The sequence below is a fragment of the Macrobrachium nipponense genome, chromosome 27, assembly GCF_015104395.2.
Source record: "Macrobrachium nipponense isolate FS-2020 chromosome 27, ASM1510439v2, whole genome shotgun sequence".
Classification (NCBI taxonomy): domain Eukaryota; kingdom Metazoa; phylum Arthropoda; class Malacostraca; order Decapoda; family Palaemonidae; genus Macrobrachium; species Macrobrachium nipponense.
Genome location: NC_087216.1, coordinates 10,326,656 through 10,350,847, shown reverse-complemented (window position 1 = coordinate 10,350,847; position 24,192 = coordinate 10,326,656). Strand labels below are relative to the sequence as shown.

The following is a 24,192-nucleotide window of genomic DNA, read 5'->3' as shown; positions in this document are numbered from 1 at the left end:
ACTTTGCTTTGGTATGCAGAATGAAGCCAGCGTACAGAACGCAGTCGTGGAGAAATCCTACATAAATCTCGAAGGTCAGCTAAGAAGTGACACCTTGTCCTCAACCTTCGATATGGAGAGCAAGGTGAAGGTCAAAGCCCCATACTTAGAGGTCAAACATCAGACGAAAATTTTGCCGTAAATTTTACACTATGCACGTTAGATCCTTCGTATTTTCATATTTGTTATATTTAGTATGCGTCATTCAGTATGACGAATGTGAGGTCAAGATTAAGATCACACTCGAAGGTCGAATGTCAAAGAGGGATGCCCCTATAACTATAGAGCTGCGTGACAGAAAAACTATTTGATTTGCATAATCCACTAATGAACCAGGTGGAGAAGAGTAAAGCCAAGGTCAAAATTATGCTTAGAGAGGTCAAAGATCAAAAGAAATTTTAACCTTGGCCTTGAGAGAGAGAGAGAGAGAGAGAGAGAGAGAGAGAGAGAGAGAGAGAGAGAGAGAGAGAGAGAGAGAGAGAGACGTGCATGTTTCTGCTAGTGTGGGTGTGTGTGCTTGTAGATATACAAGGAGATTACCGATACTTCTGTAATTATTTATGATTTGGTTTTATTTTCTTATTTTATCATGTATAGATATATATATGTATATATTACATTTTTCATATATACATATACATGAACACATATATTCATAAACACGCGTACACACACACACACACACACACACACACACACACACACACACACACACCAACACATATATATATATATATATATATATATATATATATATATATATATATATATATATATATATATATACATTTACACATATACGTGTCTTGCGCATTTATGTAGATATGACAAGGAACTGGCGATACGTCGTTAAGTGTTCCGAGATTACACATAAAGTATGAATATCGACTGATGACAATAATTTATCTGTCCATTTTTTTGATATATTAGGATAGATTCCTACGACCCGGAAGCACCAATTTTCATTCCTGACGGTTTGTGTGTATATTCAAGTTGATTAGAAAAGGAATTCCTCCAATAGACTGTCAAATAGACTAGTACTTTAGCTGGTCGTCAATAAAAACCTTGGAAGTAATAGTCGGCTTGCCTTTGGTTTTGTTTTATCATTTTTATTGACAAACCATCTACTGTTGAGTAATCTCTCTCTCTCTCTCTCTCTCTCTCTCTCTCTCTCTCTCTCTCTCTCTCTCTCTCTCTCTTGTAATCAGCAACACGACAAAATGATGAAACTGTGAGCATATGATTGAGGTAATTATCAAAGAAATGCCTTTCTTGCAGACTAAAGTATAAGGATTTAGTTGTTTTCAAACACATCTTCGAGAAGTGGTAAATAATCCTCTTTTTGTGAGTGTAAGAAGTTCAGATTGTAATGTATTCTTGGTAAAATATGTGAAGATGACAGGTTAGTATTTAATTGGGCAAAGCCTTCAAAAAGGACTAAAAGATTCGAGGAGGAAATATTGGTTTATCTGAAAGAACAAAAAAATAATAATACTTGGAACTGTGCAGATAATAAGGCATTGGAAGTGGGAGCAGGTTGAGCGTATAAAAGAACAGAGAGAGAGAGAGAGAGAGAGAGAGAGAGAGAGAGAGAGAGAGAGAAGTGGGACGACTTTGCAGAGGCGCTCTTCTAAACATCCAGAATCAGCTAAAGTGTTGCGTCCTCTCCTCTCTCTCTCTCTCTCTCTCTCTCCTCTCTCTCTCTCTCTCTCTCTCTCAAACGTACATACGTACAAACACATCCCCGTCCCACTGGTACCAGCCTCTGCCTGGTCTCGCATGCATTGTGATGAGGGGTTTGGGCAAGAGAGAGAGAGAGAGAGAGAGAGAGAGAGAGAGAGAGAGAGGCTGACTGACTGACTGACTAAGGCTCATAGAAAAGTACTTGAATGCTGTAAGCGTTTTAGGCCACTGGGTAGATTGATCGATGTTTCGTTCCACTGACATTTTTATTCTAATGTTTAACTTCAGTTACAGTGATTCATTGGTCGATTGATTGATTGATTGATTCGTGTAGGATTGCTTCGAATTCTGGCGGAGATATTCGTATCTTTTCGTAGATGGTGAAGAAATCGCCGCGGACACATGCGTCTATATAATATATATTTCATTATATTATAAAATATTTATTTAATATATATAATATATATATATATATAATATATATATATATATATATATATATATATATATATATATATGTATATATATATATATACATATTTATATTTATATAGGTGTGTGTTTGTGTGTGTGTATATGTATGTTTGTGTAGACAGGTTTTAAAAACAGGATTTTCTGCCCATTATCTTGATCGTTCGGCAAAACATCTTTGGCACTGCGTGGGCGCGAGAGGATCAGTTAGTAGTGGGCTTGTGTCACGAGACGAACAGAGGAAGGAATAAAAGAAATAAAGAAATAGTAATCTGGCTCTGGCGTGGGCAGACGAGCGACCCAGAGGCCGAAGTGGGTTTGTTTGTATCTCGCTCGGTTTACAAACAAGAGCACAAACAAGAGCGTATGTTTACCCCCGAGAGCTCACAGTATGTGTTTCTCTGCACATGTGCACGTCTCTTTGTCTTCGGGGCTCTTCATCATCGGCGAGAATAAATAAATAATAATAATAAAAAAAACATAAATGGGAAATATTACTGATGACCTCACATCGGCGTTTAATGTCATAGGTCGTCCGCAGGCACCGTCGTGATGTCCTATTGGTCAGAGGTCATCTTTTATGCGACTCGGAACTGCTAAGGAAAAATCGAAAAGCTAATTATATTGTTCGTAAAGGTCATTTCTCTCTCTCTCTCTCTCTCTCTCTCTCTCTCTCTCTCTCTCTCTCTGGTTATGAAACTCTCTAGAAGCAGTCGTATGACCTGTTTTAATTCGCAGCGTGACTTGACTTCTCTGTAACAGTTTCTGATGCAGAGAATTATTGATGCTCTTGTTAATTTTCATCGACGATCGAGATAATTCGGATGCTGTTTACTTAATGCTTGATCACCCGTAGTAATTGGATCACACAAAACTTCGACGTTAAGAGTGTGTGTGTGTGTGTGCGTGTGTGTGTGTGTGTGTGTGTGTGTGTATGTGTATGTTGTATGTGTATGTGTGGCGCGAGCGCGTTAATACATTTATCTACTACCTTGCTGATTTAAGAGTGTATTTACACGTGATTGTACATTTACCAATTTATATATGTATATGATATATTTATCTCGATTTGTCTATCTATCTATCTATCTATATATATGTGTGTGTATGTATGTATGTATGTATGTATGTATGTATGTGTGTATACAATATATACGTAGATCCAAGATCCAAAATACGCAAATTATTAAAGATAAGTGTATAATTGTAATAACCACAATTCCCTCTTAGCTTGATTTTTTCACGCTTTTTTATGCTTCTGTCAGTACAGAGCCTAATATATATATATATATATATATATATATATATATATATATATATATATATATATATACACACATATATATATATACACATATATATATATACATATATATATATATATATTATATATCATCATCATCATCATCATCATCATCATCATCATCATCATCACTCCTATAGAAGGTACACTCAGCCAGTCCGGAGTTTTGACTAAACAGTACAGTGCTCTTCCAAGTGGATTGTTCCTGGGTTTTCCTCCACCAGTAATAGACTTACTAGGGAGGTCAAAAGTTGTACCTTTCTAGTATCACTCCCTTCAAATAGGAAAAAAGTATGGTGAGATATGATAGGAATAAAGTATGGTGAGATATGATTTATATAGTGACAAAGTCTTTTGTGGCCTGGAGAACATGAATGGAAGGGGGCTTTATTTTTTAAAGTGAAAAGTCACCCCACTTAACAATACTACACAAGAAGTACACTTTGGAACGCAAAAATCGTGAGGAGAGTTTTGTTAGATTTTTTTTAGTTCTGAGTGGATGGTAAAGCCAGCTTATGTAGTCAGTTATGAGGAAAGTTGCTGTTAATGTACTTGATTATCATTTAGTTGAAGCTAAACCTAAGATCATGGAATTTCATGTCGTAGAGGGAGCGTTTAAACTTTACTGTAAAGGTAATCAAGGCGAGCGAGTTTGATAGGGTGGAAGTAAGGAGAGCATGTAAGAACATGGATGAAAAATGGACGGGCGGATTAAGGACACAGATATTTAAGCAGTATAAGAAGATTGCACGAAATTCGAGGAGTTTTGAAGTCCAGAGGAGGCGTCTGTTGTTTCTGGATGGCGGGAATGGTTGGAATGGGGGAAAGAACTGTTGTTTCTGGATGGCGGGAATGGTTGGAATGGGGGAAAGAACTGTTGTTTCTGGATGGCGGGAAGGGTCGGGATGTGGGAAAGCAGAGTGAGATGATAAGTTTTAGTGAATGAAAGGGATTATTTGAGGTGCGATTGCAAGACTGAAGGTGAGTTGTTTAGATTATAAAGGTTGGCTCAGAATAGATGGATCAAGAGTTTTTTTGAAATGGTTTTGGTCATGTGGATAAAATGGAGAATATTCAACCTTTTGAAATGTGTTGAAGGCAGGAAGAGAGGAAAACCTAGAAAGAGATAGTTAGATGGAGTGAAAGTGACATCCCATCTAGGAAATGATAGAGATGTTGGCGAGTTCGACGTGATGCTGGTGAGAACCGTCTCTATAGGAGTATGAAGCAGCTATAAGTATTGTGAAGGTTTTCCGCACAGAGGTTTCATCTACGATCCAGCAATGAAAGTGCGCCCGCGCGAAATCTTTTCCGCAGGAAAGAGAAACTTGAGACAACATTCTCAGCATCTTTCACAATCTTATAGCGCTGTATCATTTCTGTTGCTTCAGTTCTGTTCGAAATACTCTCACACACACACACACACACATTATATATATATATATATATATATATATATGTATATATATATATATATATATATATATGTGTGTCTTTCACCTCCCTGCTCAATATTTCATTAATTACAGATTATGGAACTTTCTGTTTTCCTTTGTTTTCCCCAAATCCCATAGTATGACGCTATTCAACGACTGAATTGGTCTTAATTCTCTCTCTCTCTTCTCTCTCTCTCTCTCTCTCTCTCTCTCTCAGTAGGGTCTTGGGAAGGCGTATTTACGCTCTCTCTCTCTCTCTCTCTCTCTCTCTCTCTCTCTCTCTCTCTCTCTCTCTCTCGGACAGTTTTCTGTTTTTCTTTTATTGTATATCACGAAAATTTCTCTCTCTCTCTCTCTCTCTCCAATAGTGAAAATGTGCTGCCCCCACTTCCTGACCATAGAAAAGGCTGTGTGTCACGTCTGTCGTATATTAACAAAGACCTCCCATTGTACAATTACAGCAATTGCGCGTCATTTTCGTCGTCATCGTGTTGAGAATCTCTTGGGGTTCCTTTTAAACATTTGTCCAGGATCTGCTCGTATACACATCTGCGAGAAGAATAGGAGGAGGAGGAGTCATCCTTATTATGAGAAAAGAGGACATTCTCTCTCTCTCTCTCTCTCTCTCTCTCTCTCTCTCTCTCCTCGCACGCAAATTGCAGTGTTTGAGTAGCGTTATTAAATGAGAGCAACTCGGTCATAATTATCAGGTTCTCTTCATTTTATCCACCAGCTCTCTCTCTCTCTCTCTCTCTCTCTCTCTCTCTCTCTCTCTCTCTCTCTCTCTCTCTCTCAATTTGCTGTGCATGAGCAATATTATAGTAAGTGGTGACATCTTGTTGTATTTCACAGATTCTCTTCATTTTATCTCTCGCACAAGCTTAACACGACAATTCGCATCTCTCTCTCTCTCTCTCTCTCTCTCTCTCTCTCTCTTCACACACACAAACACACACACACACACACACACACTTTCGCAATATACGCGTAATATTGGTACCTGAAGATACGTTGTAAATCTTCCACGGGTTCTCTTCATTTTTTTTCTACTAGTGCTCACTGAATCTAGTTTTAAAACACGTGAGTAGGAAACAGGTCAAAGAGAAAACCTCAATAACTAATTAAGTACCCAATAATGTTATCATCAACTACCTCACGCCGGCCGTGACAGTAAGGCAGTATACTTCAATAAGTGATGACTCGTGCATGTCTACTTGACTCACTTCAAACCAACCTTCTGCCATAGTTGTTGCAATTTGTTCAGGAAGGATCGTGACTTCCGTCTGACTTTAAAGAAATAAGTAACCATTTTATAAGGTATGGCCATTTGCAACGGCTCAACCTAAGGTTCTCGTGTAGCCTATGTCTGATGGAGAATAGTCAATATGGTGATACATGTGACCAAGGGGTCGAAAGCCGTCTTGCAGTGTAGCATCTGTTACATTTGTTTATTTACTGAGTCTGAAAAAAAACTAGAATTTCGTCTGATGTAGATTAATTTATGCATTCTAGATGTCCTTTTATTATTATTATTATTATTATTATTATTATTATTATTATTATTATTATTATTATATCCCGTTCAAAATCGGCCAACGCAAAATTTCCTTCAACTCACATGAGAATGCAAAGTACTTCTGTTCAAGAAAGTTGAATATCTTTGAAAACAAATTATTTTTTAAAAAAGTAAAATGAAAATGGTAATTTTCATTACTTTTTCAAAAACAATTTTGGTCATTCCCCTGTTCACAGACTAATTGCCATTGATAAGTAAAATTGGCCTCTCAATATTTTTCGTGTTTCTACGTTCAGAAGACATTGGTTCTCTTTCTCCTGTTATTTATTATTCTCATTTCTTTGCAGAGTTTTGTTGTAGTGTTGTCAGTAGCATTCATAACCCCAGATTACCTATTATTATTATTCTATCACAGTCCTCCAATTCGACTAGGTAGTATTTATAGTGTGGGGTTCCGGGTTGCATCCTGCCTCCTCAGGAGTCCATCACTTTTCTTACTCTGTGCACCGTTTCTAGGATCACACTCTTCTGCACGAGTCCTGGAGCTACTTCAGCCTCTAGTTTTTCCAGATTCCTTTTCAGGGATCTTGGGATTGTGCCTAGTGTTCCAATGATTATGGGTACAATTTCCACTGGCATATCCATTATCCTTCTTATTTCTATTTTCAGTCTTGATACTTATCCATTTTTTCCCTCTCTTCTCTTAACAACTCTGGTGTCCCATGGTATTGCGACATCAATGAGTGATACTTTCTTCTTGACTTTGTCAATCAACGTCACGTCTGGTCTATTTGCAGTATCACCCTATCTGTTCTGATACCATAGTCCAGAGGATCTTTGCCTGATCGTTTTTCTACCACTCCTTCAGGTTGGTGCTCGTACCCACTTTATTACTAGCAAAGTTAGCTGGTATTTCTTCTTGCACAGGCTCCAGTGGAGGGCTTTTGCTACTGAAATCATGCCTCTTTTTTGTAACTGGTTCTGTGCAAGTGCCGGGCATTCGCTTGCTATGTGGTTTATGGTTTCATTTTTCGTATTGCACTTCCTATGGGAGTGATGTTATTTCCGTCTATCGTTCTCTGAACATATGGTTCTTAGGGCCTGATCTTGTGCCGCTGTATCATTCCTTCATTTCCTTCTTTAGCTCTCCCCTCTGTTAGCCATGCCATGTGCCATCGCTGGGCTAGTTCTTTAGTCTGTCTCATGTATTGTCCGTGCATTGGTTTGTTGTGCCAGTCCTCTGTTCTGTTTGTCATTCTCCCTGTCTCTATATTTCGGGTCTTCGTCTACTTTTATTAGTCCTTTTCCCATGCACTCTTTAGCCACTCGTCTTCACTGGTTTTCAGATATTAGCCCCAGTGCTCTGTTCTCGATGTGACACAGTCCTCTATACTTAGTATCCTCTCCCTCCTTCCTTTCGTGTTATGTATAGTCTGTCCGTATTTGCTCTTGGGTGTTGTGCTTTGTGATTGTCCATATGTTTCTGGTTTTTGATCTATGCTGCGGAGTTCCTGCCTTCGCCCATTCCACTATCTTGCGCTGTATCTTGATTACTGCATGCCATGCCATGTGTTAGGCTTTTTATCATATTCCGGCGTTTGAGTTTTTGACTTGAGTATCGCCTTGCGGTCTCTGCATATATCTTTACTGATCGTGCCCTTAATTCTCTTGGGGTGTTTTATATCCCCTCCTTCCATTTTATTGCCAGGTATTTGTATCCAGTCTCATCTATGTGTTTTTGATGTTGCTCCCATCTGTTGCTTATCCCCTTCAGTTCTGTTACTTGCCTTTTTGTATGTTGACTAAGGCGCATTTTTTTATATTCCAAACTCCATCCTGATGTCCCAGATACAATTCCTTACAGTCTGGATTAGGGATCTATTTCCTTGATGCTCCTTACCATACACCTTGATGTCGTCCTATGAACATCAGATGGTGATTGTGTTGCCTCTTTTCTTGAGTTGGTACCGGCATCCTCTTCTGTAGTACCTTTTTGTCATGGGAATCATGGCTCTACGAAGAGTAGTGGGGACACTGAGTCCCGCCCTGGAAGATCCCTCTCCTGATATAACCTCTGCTTAGTCTTATTCCAGAGCTTGTAAGTATTGTATTCCAGTTGCGCATTGTATTTTTGAGGAAGCTGATGGTATTTTCCTCTGCCCCATATATTTTAAGGCTTCTATTAGCCATGTGTGTGGATCATGTCGAAGGCTTTCTTTTATAGTCTATCCATGCCATGCTTGGTTGGTGTTTTCCTTCTCCTACTGTTTCTTCATAACCATTTTGTTTATCAGGAGCTGGTCTTTTGTGCCCCTACACTCCTTCTGCAGCCTTTCTGTTGGTGGGGGAGTGGGTTTGTCTCCTCTAGGTAGTTGTATAGCCTTTCACTGATGATACCTGTTAGTAACTTCCACATTATTGGTAGGCAGGTGATAGGCCTGTAGTTTACTGGCTATATTCCCTTACTCTTGTCTTTATTATTATTTTATTATTATTATTATTGATTATTTTTATTATTGATTATTATTATTATTAGCAGCAGCAGCGCAGCATCAGAAGTTTCAAAAGTTACTGAAAGACAGGACAACTTTCCGTTATTCATTGGTTCAATTATTCCTTGGGTCAAGTAGATAAATGTAACTAAGTCTTGCAATACCAATCGTATTTAAGTACTTTCATTCCCATTTTCTTCATGTGGACCAGACCCAATTTCATTTGTGGTTCCAGGTACCCACGCGGTCTGATAAGAGAAAATTTGATGATTATTCATTACCAGATGTACAGATAGGCTGTTTATCATGCAGTGGTTACGGAAGATTATTTTTACTGGTTCTACCCAGATTATTTATGACTGGTAGATATTGCCCAATCTTGCCGCAAAGGGTCTCTTTAGGTTAATGTACTTGCATTCTGTTTAGTTGCTTTTGATTTAAATGTTAAAGAAAATAAAACAGAAAATGAAAGATGTAAAACATAAAATATCAAACAATATGTACATTCAATTTTGATAATTTCATACATATTTTTTCAGGTTACTTTTGTGTTGTAAGGGAATTTAAGCATATCACTCCGAGACAGGGAGAATAATGAGATGAATTACAGTCAGTGTGAATTATTTGTTGTTGAATGGAGTTATGCCTGAATCAGGAACATTGATTTTAATGGGACTTTGTAGGGCTGTGTTCTTAGTAAATTGCTTGTAATTAGACTGAGAAACGCGTGCATCATCACATTGTAAATAAAAGGACGGATTTCGCTGTTGTGTTATCTGACATTCAATGTGCAAGCCAATGCGTGTGTTTGTGTGTGTGTGTGTGTGTGTGTGTGTGTGTGCATACGCGTATTTATGACTATTCTTGGTTATCTCTCTCATATTATATTTTACAGAAAGTATGAGGCAATAATATTGTTTATAATAGTCTGATTTTTCTTATCATTCTAAAGCGCAGATTTGACCAATACTTTTATAATGATTAATTTAATGATAATGAGTAGGTTTTCTGAGTCCTTCCAAGTAGCCCACGTGTATAGCCAGCCAGGAGCGCTGTTTAACTAACAGCTCGATCTCTTACAGAGTAGAATACCTCTCGACTAACAGATTGAGCCAAGAAAAGGCTCCTCATTGTCCCAGTTTTTGTGAATTTATACCCTACCATTGCAGGAGGGTTGAGGAAACTTTATTCAGCTCTTGGCTAATTAAATCCATCTTTGGCCAACTGGGCATATTATGTAAATAACCTCAAATTGTGTCCCGGCCCCAAATTGAGCACCAGGTCCAGCAAATACATGAGCAAAGCCACAATTTTCAACGGGATTTATCAGGTGTTCATACCAGACCTCCAAGCCCAAACCTAGCAGGTAGTTGCTAGGTTTGGGCTTGGAGGTCTGGTATGAACACCTGATAAATCCCGTTGAAAATTGTGGCTTTGCTCAAGCTGAGCACCAGAAGTCATTGACAGTGAGAGGTTGGGCAAGGTTGAGGCTTTGAAGGCCTTAGTTAAAAACTTTGCAGGCAGTGGTAAGGGTCATTGGTCTAAGTCAGCTAGGAATTAGCTTTCTCTTAGTGCATTTAGCCAGTGAAAACATGCATTACAAATCTGGAGGCAGTTGCAAGGGTCATTGGTCTAAGACAGTCTCTGACTACAAGCACTAGCTATATATATATATATATATATATATTATATATATATATATATATAAAATATATATATATATATATATATATATATATTTTATATTTATAATTTTTTAATTTAAAAAATTAGAAGGTTGGTGGGCAAAAATAAAAGAGAGAAGTAGCACCATAAGCAAAATTTATGAATTTTACATGTGTGAATGACTGGCAGGTGGAAATGGTTTGGACATTTTTCTGCTCCAGATGGGGAGATGGTAGTACGTCAGCTGGGTTCCTTTGAGCACAGAATAGATCGAAGATCCAGACGTACGCTTATGGAAGGTATCTAAAGGAGGCTGGAGGGAGAGAAGAGATATCTGAAGTGAAAGGACTGGAAATACATGATTAGTGACTATTTCACGTCATATGTGGCCTGGGTGGAGGCGATTATTATTATTAATTATTATTATTATTATTTATTTATTTTATTTATTTTTTTATTTTTTAATTTTTTATTTTTTATTATTTTTTTTTTTTTTATTTTTTTTTTTTTGCGCTCTATCACAGTCCTCTAATTCGACTGGGTGGTATTTATATGTGGGGTGCTTTGCTCCTGCTCTTAGGAGTCCCATCACTTTCTTACTTGTGCGCCGTTTCTAGGATCACACTCTTCTGCATGAGTCCTGGAGCCACGTCAGCCTCTAGTTTTCCAGCCTCTTTTCAGGGATCTTGGGATCGTGCCTAGTGTTCCTATGATTATGGGTACAATTTCCACTGCATATCCATCCTCCTTATTTCTATTTTCAGTCTTGTTACTTATCCAATTTTTTTCCCTCTCTTTCTCTTCAAACTCCTGGGTCCCATGGTATTGCGACATCAAATGAGTGATACTTCTTCTTGATTTTGTCAATAAAACGTCACGTCTGGTCTATTTACACGTATCACCTATCTGTTCGATACCATCGTCCTAGCAGGATCTTTGCCAGATCGTTTCTATCACTCCTTCAGGTTTGGTGTTCGTACCACTTATTACTGCAAGGTAGCTGGTGTTTTCTTGCACAGGCTCCAGTGGAGGGGTTTTTTGCTATTGAATCATGCTCTTTTTTGTACTGGTTCTTTGCAGTGCCGGACATTCGCTTGCTAGTGGTTTATGGTTTCATTTTCGTAATGCATTCCTACAGTGGGAGAGATGTTATTTCCATTTATCGTTCTTTGGACATATCTGGTTCTAGGTAATCAATTGGTTCCTAGTCACGTAATAATATCTAATCCTTCGGGCCAGCCCTAGGAGAGCTGTTAATCAGCTCAGTGGTCTGGTAAAACTAAGATATAATTACTTACCTAGGGCCTGATCTTGTGCCGCTGTTATCATTCCTTCAGTTTCCTTCTTGAGCTCTCCTCTCAGTAGCCATTGGCACGTGTCATCGCTGGCTAGTTCTTTAGTCTGTGTCATGTATTGTCTGTGCATTGGTTTGTTATGCCATTCTCTGTTCTTGCTTGTCTTTCCTCCTGTCTGTATCTTTCTGGATCTTCGGTCTACTTTATCAGTCCTTCTTCCATGCACTCTTGAGCCTACTCGTCTTCACTGGTCTTCCATATATTGCCCCCCAGTGCTCTGTCTCGATGTTGACGCAGTCCTCTATGCTTAGTAGTCCTCTCCCTCCTTCCTTTCGTGTTATGTATAGTCTGTCCGTATTTGCTCTTGGGTGTAGTGCTTTGTGTATTGTCAAATGTTTCCTCGTTTTTTTTTTTTTTTTTGGTCTAGGCTGCGAAGTTCTGCCTTCTTCCATTCCGCTATTCCTGCGCTGTATCTGATTACTGGCACTGCCCATGGGTTGCTTCTGATGTAGCATCTCCATATTTCCTTATTTCCTTCTCTTGTCCATTTCTTCCTCTGGTTTGCTTCTGTAGCTCAGTCTCTGGTTGTTGGTTACTGTCGTTGTGGTGGTCAGTTGCTGGATGACGACCTCCAAGTACCTGACCTTTCCCTTCTATTGGGCTAAATACCTGGCTGCCGGACGAAGCTCCTCTGTCGCCAGAGTTCCATTTACGTCGTTGTCGTTAAAATCCTTTCATTTCTTTCCATCATTGCTGAGTTTTTGCTATTTAACCCATAGATGGGGACCCTACCCCATCAGGAATAGGTACTCATTTACAGCTGAGTAGACTGAGGAAATTATGGTAAAGATCCTTTCCCAAGGAATCAACGCCCCTATCCAACGATGACGCAGCCCAATGTTGCTTAACCAGTCAAATGGACGGCCTAAACCCCACCTCTGCCACGGCGCCACATTATTATTATTATTATTATTATTATTATTATTATTATTATTATTATATATAAAACTCTATTATATCATGGCTCCATTTGGCTTTCGGGAGAATTAAGTCTTCGAAATATATATATATATATATATATATATATATATATATATATCTTTTCTTTACGATGCATCTAATTATAAAGCGTCATTTTCATTTCATTTATATTGATTGATTGATTGAGTTCGATTTAAGTACAGGGCTCAATTCCAGTACTTCCTTTGATTGTTGTCATCAGAGGATTCCACCTCAGCAACTTCAAATTCATGCTGTCGGTGCTCAGCACTCTCTCTCTCTCTCTCTCTCTCTGACGAGGCTTTTGTCGATGTCGATCTCCGAATCTCTGAATGATTGAGCAGAGGGTCTTCATGAACTGTCTTGCAAGGTATCGCAACCTCTAGCTGAGGTCTAGGTCATGTATGGGATCTATGGTTTGGGTGTGTCGCCTTGTGCGAGGCGGACGTTAGTTCCAGTCTCTCTCTCTCTCTCTCTCTCTCTCTCTCATCCTCCTCCACTGAAGTTCTGCAGCCTTGAACCTTATCTTCTATTACATCTTAAAGCATAGATATTATGTCTTCTTCTTCATAGTGTATTCCCATACAATACACTCTTTAAAGTCTTTTAAAATGATATACATAAACATATGTATATGTTGAGCAGTTCACGTTAAACGTCACTATACATATTACGTAAAAGGCAAAAGAATTGCTCTGAAACGTTCGACTTCCCGTTAAAACGATGAATACTAGCTATGAAAAATGTTTATTGTTTTCTTTGAAATATTTACAGTTTATCCATTCACGCTGAAAATATATTACTTTTAAGACAGGCTTTGATATGAAAGATCCGTTTTTAACGATATAATTCCAATGCAAGGACGAAATTGAACCTGTTTCCTTTAGATAGCTATTTTGATGTCTCTCTCTCTCTCTCTCTCTCTCTCTCTCTCTCTCTCTCTCTCTCTCTCTCTCTCTCTCTCTCTCTCTCTCTCAAACGCAACGGTATAAATGCTTATCAAAAACAATCACAATTTATTTGAAAATTCTTAGAATCGTCGCTTTATATAAACTGCGACGAATAAAAAAAAAAGCTAAGAGTTCTAAACACATCGCTAATTAAGCGACGACTTTTTGCGGACACAAATATCGAAGGGCACGCTTTATCTCTTTCTTCTGTTTTCCCCTGCGTTTGATATAACGTTGTCAGACAATGAGAGGAGAGAAAAAATGGGACAATTAAATTCATTAACTGGCTACCGGGAAGCGTGGGAGGCGTAGCTGCAGTTTCTCTGAATGAGTTCGCAGGAGAGGAGGGAGTAGGGAGGGAGGGAGGGAGGGAGGGAGGAGGAGGTCGATTCATAGGAGTGGCCGAAGGTGGTGCGGATTGTGCGCTGCTGGTGTGTGTGTGTGTACGTGTGTGTGTCCGTGTGCGTTTGCGTGTGCTTGCGTTGGCGTAAGATGATGAAAGGTTAGGTAAGGCGGTGTTCCGTAGAGTAATAGCGTAATGGTGATCTGCTATTATTATTATTATTGTTGTTGTTGTTTTATCATAATAATCTTCTTTCTTTCAAACAAACTTCATTAAAATTGGCTGTTTGGATTTCATTGGGTTTGTATAATCTTAAAGGAATCTAGACGACTGCTATTATTATTATTATTTTGTTATATTGTGTATGCTGGAAACAGACCTTCTCTCAAACATGTTTTATTGAATATAACGGCAGAATTTACATAATTTATTTTAACAGAATTCAGTCAATTCTGCCATTAAATTCAATAGATTATTATTATTATTATTATTATTATTATTATATTATTATTATTCTGTTTGTGGGTAGTAGACCCTCTTTTCAAACAGGTATTGTTCGAGTTATTGCTACATCATCTGCATTCAGCGTTATGGTCCATAAATTATATAATAGAGCCGGTATTAGTATCCAGGAGAACGCGAGAGAGAGAGAGAGAGAGAGAGAGAGAGAGAGAGAGAGAGAGAGAGAGAGAGAGAGAGTCGAATGGACAAGCGTGTGTGGAAGGCGTTAGACGCGCTACATTGAGCCTTCCTTGTAGTAGGTATTTACAGCAACTCATGTTGTGGAAGGTTACTGCTTAGGCGAATCATTCTTGATTCGGCGACTTGTTCTTTTCGTTATCCACCCATGTGAGCGGAAATCTTAATTTCAACAAGTGGTTACTGTAATTCTGTATTGCCAATGAACAAACACACCACAGTCAACACAAAATACAGTCATGTATCAGGCTTTGCGTTCTGTGCATGTCTGCGCATGCGTAATTTACAAATGATATTCAAATTTGAAAGACGGTTTTTGCTGTTGGGTCATTCAGTTGATTTGATTCATTTTCGTTTATTAACTCTTGAAAAATACTTATGAATGATATAGTAATAATATTTTCTTCCATTGAAGAGAATTATGGCTTTACAATAGCTGTATTTTTTTTTAAATAATTGTTTCTCAGATAAGGCAATTAACCTACGATATTTCTTCGGTTTGTAAAATGTTAAAAGATTCAAAGTAGAATATTTTAATTTTTACATTTCAGCAAAGTTTCGATGACCTGTATTTCGATGAGAGAGAGAGAGAGAGAGAGAGAGAGAGAGAGAGAGAGAGAGAGAGAGAGAGAGAGAGAGAGAGAGAGAGAGAGAAGGACTGTTGCCGTGTTTGGATCCAGCGGGAACTTGTATAATAAGGTTACAATTTCCCGAAAATTACCAGAACTGTAAGATCTTAGATTCTTCTTGTCAATAATATTTACTCCAGCCTTGACTGCCAAGGATATTCTAAAAGGTTTCGGCCTTCAGAGAGCCACTCGCCTTCATGGACAACAATCGTTTATTTGTTCACGTGAGTCTCTTGGTTTTGACGGAATTTGTTTGCATTTTCGAAATATGAATAGTAATTCTCTCTCTCTCTCTCTCCCTCTCATATTCCTCTTTATGATAAGTACGTGCGCGTATTAATATACGTGGGAATAATGATTCTCTCTCTCTCTCTTTCGTATTCCTGTGCATGGTAAGTGCGTGCACGTATTAATAAACATGGGAATTGTCTCTTTCTCAAGTACGTAAGCGTATTTATGAAGGTAGGAAGAGTAATTCTCTCTCTCACTCTCTCTGAAGTGTGCCTGTGTTGATTAGGACGTGAGCATTTTTATTAATTTTAATACACTAGAAAAACAGTGGTTTCCGCCGTGGGTAATGAAGTTACAAATTAGGTGCTCGATGTGTTGATGAAGTTGGCTACCAAGCACTGTGTTCCTGCATAAGTTCATTTAGTTGCGACACACATCAGCAGTCATTTCATTTACATTCCAATTACCGTGTACATCATCTTGACCTCTCTGAATTTTTAAGGCCCTCCTCGCTTTTCCAGTTTATTATCATCATTATTATTTTGCAGGTCTCGTGTCCGACACCTGTATAAGTTTCACTATCATTTCCTCCCACCTTCTCAGACTACATCATTGTATTGTACATTTGATTTATATTTTCACTCTGTCTAATCCTCTTGCCGTAGATCCGTTCATTCAGAGATTTGTAGTGTATCTTCTCTCTTTGTGTCGTCATGTCGGAGACAGTTCGTTTCAGCAATTTCCCCTCTTCTTAGTAGAGCTATGTCAGTCCATGTACCGAGTTTTGTATTTCTTTTATAAACCTAACTCTTTTCCTACATATAACTTCTGCTGAGATTTATATATTTCTTTTATATTAACCTAACTCTTTCCCTACGTAACTTCTGCAGAGTTCCTGTCGCCTCTCTTGCAAATCTTCACTCATAGTTCTTCACTCGTGCTACAGTCATCTACTAAATTTACTTGGATATACCAAGATGTGTCAAGCACATGCATTTTTTCATAGTTCGTATCAGCGTACATCTTATTTGTATCTATTCACTTATTGTTTAAAAAACCACAATTATATATTGAAATAAATTTCCATGTATATTGTAATTTATAATTGTGGATTTTTTAACAATTTGTTTTTACGAGACTGAATTTCTTAACAATATTGACTTATTGTATAAGCGGAATATAATCTGTAAACATCAGCTTTTATATTTTGTTTTTAAAGCATTAACTTTCCTTTCGTAAAAAATGACTTTCCAAACAATAAAAAGGCTTGATATCCACACCCATTCAAATGCAAAAGAGATTGTTTGCCCACTTGGTAATGAAAGTGAGTATTTGAAAATAAAGGTTCATTGTATACGTAAATACACATCAATTACGCAGTAATTTTAGCATGGGAATGCGTGGAGAGAGAGAGAGAGAGAGAGAGAGAGAGAGAGAGAGAGTCGACCTCACAAATTTTCCTCCTTTTCGCCTTGACTTCAGAAAGTTCCCATCCGGGACGTAGGGAAGAATGAAGTTACAATATAGATTAGGAATAATGGTACGGAACGTGATACTACCACTGATAATGATACCTGATACTAGCAATGATAATAGTACGCGGCTTATCTCTCCCCTTTAAGTATGATGGCCAAATTGACATCTTCATAAAGAATGACATTTGTGATTTGATAACGAATAATGTCAGGTGCGGAAATGCTGATTGAAGAACAACGAGAATTTCCAGATATTTATCATTTCTTCGCTGATGTTGATGACCTTTCCAGGTGTAACGCCAAGAAACGTGTCGGACGGTCACTTATGCAATAGGTATGACTGGAATAATACGATAGATGCATTTTTAGGGTACCGTAGGTGATGAGGTTTACTATTTGCTAAATTTTGTAGTTGAAAGTGAAGTGAACATACACACGTGTTCACTTCACTTTCAGCTACAAAATTTAGCAAATAGCAAACCTCATCACCTACGGAACTACCCTAAAAATGAGTTCTATCGTATTATATTATTCATATATATATGTATATATATATAGTTTGTGGCGTAACATTTTAGAACGTAAATAATACATGTAAATTAGTAAAGAAATATATATATTATATATATACATGTAATGTGTGTATTGCATATATTATATAAAGTCAGGATATCCAACTAGATATGGTCGAGAAAAAAGAGAAACGGGGGAGCGGCATTTCCGGTGGCCCTGTTGTTACAAAGTCGACTGACGAGCAGCTCGCTCCTGCGCTTTTTCTAAGAACTACTTATCGTCTTTTCGTCCGACTTTTGAAATCGATTCTGGAACAAATAGCTCTCGAATTTATGATATTTCTTCATATTAGATTAAGAGAAAGGAGTAATTATTTTTCCGTAATGAATTGTTGTTTATTTATTTATTTGTTTTTAAAGAAACAGAATCAAATAAAAATCAAATAAACTCTGTCGCCACATTTTGATTGCAAGTCTTACTGGGTTGAAGCGAAGTAACCCGGATGGAGTTCTTGGGCTTCCCTCCCCCTCCCACCTGAGCAAGCTAGGTAACGAGCGAGCTCAGCCGAGCTGTGGGTGTGACAGAAATCTGTACACATTTGCTTTAGGAGTAACTCGCATTACTTTCATCACGTAAATTCTTGACGTATTACGATCTAGCGTTGGTGATAATGAACACCTAGTGAAAATAGGGGAAAGAGAATGTAACAAACGAATAAACTGATATATTAATAAATAAATAAAACGCGAAAGACTTTGTACATACGTACGTTACCAACCAGAGATTCATAGTCACATGATACCGCGTAGTAGGGGTTGGGGGTGATGTAGTAGGGGTTTGGGGTGGGTGATCCCTCCCTACCTCCCTCAGAACTAATCTATTTGGGGCCCAGGGCCAAGAGGGAGGGAGCCAGTATTGCTTCCAGGAAATGCCTAAGTTAAAGAACAAACGCATTATATTGTAACGCTATCTGTTTTTCTTTTTTTTCTGTAACAGCAGGATGCCTCATTCCCCGGTATTTGTAGTATTGCTGTATGCGAACGCTCTGTCATACAGAACTGCGTTAGATGTAGAGCGTAAATGGCAGACATTAATTACAGCTACAGCTATATGTAACTCTCTCTCTCTCTCTAGCCTTTCATGCGTAAGTCCTATGCCCCTTATCGGACAAACATTTCTAGATCGATCTTAGTGAAAAGTGAACCGTATTGATTCTTCATTATTTTAACTTCTTTTGATTGAGTAGGGTACTTTATGCAACAAATGTTGTAGCACACTATATATATTTGCAACAAATGTTTCCCACATTTCAACGTAGTATAAACCACGCCTTCATCTTGGAACTTTCAAGCGCAACATACAAATATTTAGACCGATAAGCGCTAGTTGCCTGACCCACTTCCAAGAGCACCAAGAAATCATGGCTAGGCTGCTTCTTTCGTGATCAAAGAGTGAAAGGAATAAAAGACATCCAGTCTTGTAGATGTATTCAAAAGCATTTTTGACCATCATGTAAAAGTATAGGTGTCGAGACCCGGAACTTTACCTCTTGGGATAATAGCTACTGCCGGTTTATCATTGTTTGCGCCGAACGTGTTTTTCCTAGTATTAATACTGTCGTAGTTTTTAGGGTCTACAAAATTGCGGGAATTCCGGAATTCCTCTCGGAAAAATGTCAGAGAAATACTTTTTTGTACTGGGTACGCGCCCCTTTGAAATAATAATACCAATACTAATAATAAGTAGTAGTATTTATATGTATAACTTTTTCAATAGAAAAATAAATATTAGTATACCGATAAATCACTCTCCTAACATCACCTTGTTCTATTTGGTGTTGACAAGCCGCAGCGTCTCAAAGGCAAGCGCTCAGTAACACAGTGTTGCGCCGCTAATTTAAACCTTCCATCGCACAACCGAATCTCTATTTCGTTTCTTAATCGCCGTCTCCTCTGACTACATTCTTAGTGCGCCCAAGGAAAGCGTTGCACTAATCGGTGTCGCATGTCGCGTATCAAAGACGCCCTCTATGGGTAGTAGTGGTTGTATCTTTGCTGTCAAGGGTTCCGCCCTTGAAATTCCTTAGGGGTGCTGGAATCTCCCTTTAGCGTAAGACGTGCCTCAGAAGAGTCGGTTGTGAAGCACAGTGTGTGTGTGTGTGTGTGTGTGTGAGAGAGAGAGAGAGAGAGAGAGAGAGAGAGAGAGAGAGACGGGAACGGGGTTGATAATAAGTCAGACTACGATGTAAAGTGAAGTATATAAAATAGGAAACTAATAAGACCTGAAGGTATTATTACTATTATAATTTTAAAATTATCTCTCTCTCTCTCTCTCAAGCATAGCATGAATTTAATTTGGGTGACATCAATACTGTTGAGTGATACATTGGACTGTGACTTTGGCATCGATAACAGTTGGCACTGTAACGTCATTATTTTTTACTTTAATAGTGATGAAAGGTATAATTTCACGTTTCCAGTGATTTTGTTAAATTTCTTTCAAACTTATGAAAGAAAGTATTTTTTCATTATTGTTCTGCTTGCCTAGTCATCATTGGCAGGTCGAAAGTTATAATTTTTTCTGTGTTCTTTGTTTGAAAAAACTTCAATTATGTACAGAAGTACTTCGTTAGAAAACTCATTATGCCCTACCTTAACTTCGTTCTTTTTGTAAGAGTTTTCCCTAAACTAAAATTACCACAGCACTGTTAATCTCCTTTCAACTAAATCCATAAGTTTTCGTTAAAATCATCCTGAGTGAGTTATGGCGGGTAGAAGGCATCGAGGACGAAGTCGTAAGGTTATTGATCTGCACCGCTTATCTTAAGCAAGCTTCAGGAATTCAGAAGTGGGGATGGTTCTGCGTCTTGTTTACTTTTTCGTGTTTTTATCATTTCATTTTAGGGGAGAGGGCTGGAGGTTTTCTTTCTTAACTCCAGTATTACTAACAATTATGACTAAATTTATTGTGGCGTCCAGTAGTGAAATGTTCAACCATGGTCCTTGTTTTGTTTGTATGGTGTTTTTACGTTGCATGGAACCAGTGGTTATTCAGCAACGGGACCAACGGCTCTACGTGACTTCCGAACCACGCCGAGAGTGTAGTACTTCTATCACCAGAAATACACATCTCTGACCCCTCATTGGGATGCCCGAGAATCGAACTCGCCCATACCGATCACGCCACTGAGGCGCTCTCCGTGGACCTTGTGAACAGCACAGTAAACAGAAAATTGTCTCATTTGTTCTGATCTGGCCACGGCTTTTGTCGAGATCCTGGAACCCAATTCGTCCTAATCGCTACTTTCAGGAACTGTGTCCTCGTTGTTATAGCTGTCGTTTCGAGGCACTCACTTATTCCTATTTCTCTCCATACACGGACAGAATGTTATGATATCAAGCCTAATGCTGATTATATGCCACTATAAATATTCTGTTTTGAAAACGCATGTAATGCGTTCGTGAGTTGAAGTGTCTGCAGGTGCTACGTGTAGATGGTAGTTTTTCTCTGTGGTCTTCCCTTGTCGTACGAATCTAGTCGGGATTCTGTCATCTTTGTTAAAGAGATAACCATCTCAAGTAGTATCCTCGGTCTACGCCATCGCCTTTGTCATCTAGTCAGTCCTTACAAAGTAGTATATAAAAAAGAAAACTTTCTTTTTGCCCTCTGTTTAATGTTATGCTTGGAGCGGCTGTCATCCGTAACAGTGTTGGAAAGGTGAGTCATCTCAAGACCCACGTTGGTTTGAGGCAGGCAGAACTTCAGCGCTGAGTAGTATGTCTCCGGCATGTTGCTAACACTAGCAGGCCAGTACTGGGAACTGGGTATGACTCATGCACCCGGAGTTGGAGGAACGTTCCTTTCTCTCTTGTTTTGTTGCTGTCTTTCATTCCTACCTTACACATAGCATTTGCCACGCTAGTTTTACACTTAATTTGCCGTACATTTTATGTATAGCTGGCTGGAGAAGCAAAAATGCATTAGAGCTTGAGGAAAGAACGTTTGTGATTGTGAGTAATTCCCGACAAGTAACAGTTCAACGCACCCAGCCAGTATCCCGCCTACAAGTTACAATAATTATTTGAACGCGGGAAATAGTTGGCCTCTGTAGTATATTTTATTCCCTTTGTGGGATATCCTTACCGATACTATATGACGGTTAGAATAAAATCGGGTTAACTGTGGACTCTGATTTCACTGAGACTATCCTAAGAACTTTAAAGTCGATTTGTAGCTAACCGTTATCGCTTTTATGAACTTCCAGTGTGAATACATGTTTTCTTTCTCTTATGGTTCATGTATTCAGGAAAGGTAAATTACCCCCTTTTCCGTTTTAGTTTGATAATCGACAAGAATTATTTATTCTTAAGGCAGCGCTATTTTGTCATGGATATATTGTTTGGCTTAACCAGGATGTACCCTAAGGGGGTGCTAGTTCCGCCAATGAACTATGGGCATTACAAAAAGGTGTTGCCTCGTACCTTCGACCAGTCACTGCACCCACTTTTTTTGTATATACATGTATACTTCCATTCTCTTTTCCTACCATCTTTTAATCCGGCCTATCTAGCTATCAGTACTTTTTGGTGCAACTGGGTGGTTTCTCCATCGTCGACATTTAGGTTATACTTTATTATATCTCTTCGTAATCCCATTATCTTCCTGTTCAAACCACGCCAAATCCTTCTTTTATGCTAAGTGCTTTGGTAATTCATTCATGCAATTAAGAGTTAAGATTACTTTCGGGACTGGTTACAGCAAAAACTATAAGATTATTTTGGGGACTAGTTGCAACAAAAACTATCACCATAAAATGTAAGCGGTTTTCACCAGTAAGGTTGGAGAGATTCGGTACCCTATTAAGTGAAACTTAATTATTTCACACGCCAATTCTATGAAGTCCTGTTAATTGGTTGCGTAGATTTATAGAGTGAGCCACGACACGGCGCGAAGGTCTTTTTCTCAGTCACATATATACGTAGTAGTATTTGTTTTCGTTTCGTAGATATCCAGATTGGTGTGCATTTTATCTTGAGAAACATAAGGGTTGGATTGGAAGGGGGTCTGAGGTCGACGTCCATCTCGTGAAGCCGTACTACAATTTAGGTGCAAGTTGTTCCTGTCGGCATCCTAGAAAATTGCCCTGGTGTGAGTTGTTCATCATACCACCTGAATAGGTGCTTTATGGCAGAATTTCAATTGAAGATTTTGAATAATTAGTGATATTTCATAAAAGACTTTTATGATTAGGAAATGTAATGACTTTTCGCTGTTACCTAGAGCGTTAGTTTCATTAACATCAAAGTGGGCGGGGAGCGTAGAAATGTGCTGCTGCTGTTTTAGAGAAAATTCCTGTAGACAAAGGTTAGAAGGGGGAATTTATCTGAGAAAATGCACTGAAAAAGATGAAAAAGTAGAACATGCTTGGAAATGTCGTGGATAGTGGTGACTTAGGTTTTTATGCCTTTTACTTAAGGTCTTTGAAAGGAACGTAGTTTTACGTTTAGCTAATCCCCACACCCCTCTTTTATAGACCTATGTTTTCGCTCACACCATCTGGTCTTGCCTATTTTATAATGTATGTATTGTACTGTAATCTAGGGTATTAACAATAATTTTAAATAACTTAATAAAAACACCAGACTTGGAAGTTGTCTCTCTATACTGGAGAGTTATCTTTATATTCAAATGTCGCAAACGAATAGATACGGCCATTTAGTATTGTCAAACGGATATAGGAAGACTTAATTTCTTTTATTACTGTAAACCATCACCAAAGTTATGTTTCTTCCAATTCAGAAGTGATATGGAAACTTTAGATATCGAAAAAGTTAGTGCATTTTTGGCGTAATTTAATCATTTAGTTCAAGCTCTTAGGAATATCAATTGCTAGGAAACAGTAAAACTGCAATTTATAGATGGAATAAAGTGTTGCTGATCAGTTTATATTTATTATACAATAATGTATGTAATTGTAATAGCCCCAAAGCCCTCTTAAGCGAACTATGTAATTGTGGAATAAAGAAAAAATACCAGTATCCTTTGTTTACTAATTTTGAAAGGTAGAAGAAGATTAAGTCTTAAGAGCTCATCAGCTGTTTCTGAAAGCTGCTAACGACTATTGACCCTTCGACAATTCCGGCAGTTACAAAGTGAAATGGAGGAAGGAAGCTATTTAAAACCACTTGAGCTATTCAGAAATAAAGAGCTGGTAACAGTGTGTGCTCCAATGGTCCGATATTCGAAGTAAGTTGTTGAGAAAGTCTACATCTGTGAACTGTCTTTCATACTCTGTACTTAGGCTAGTACCCAGTGCAAGGTACAGGTGTTCTATCCTATATGTTGATATGGTAGTGATAAATATTAAATATTATTAATCTGTAGTGAGGAATAGTGACTTTTTAATCTGAGAAATATGGAAACTAGGTTATAGGCTATTTAACTTTTGCCAGT

General features: G+C 38.3%; 1 long non-coding RNA gene across 1 annotated transcript in view; it reads left to right on the top strand.

Moving 5' to 3' along the window:
- Positions 1 to 23,986, top strand: part of LOC135200819 (uncharacterized) — a 193,416-nt gene extending 169,430 nt beyond the window's left edge. Inside the window, exon 4 of the long non-coding RNA XR_010311375.1 lies at positions 23,885 to 23,986. This is a non-coding gene — a long non-coding RNA (uncharacterized LOC135200819). The remainder of the gene's footprint in view (positions 1 to 23,884) is intronic.
- The last annotated feature ends 206 nt before the right edge of the window (positions 23,987 to 24,192 follow it).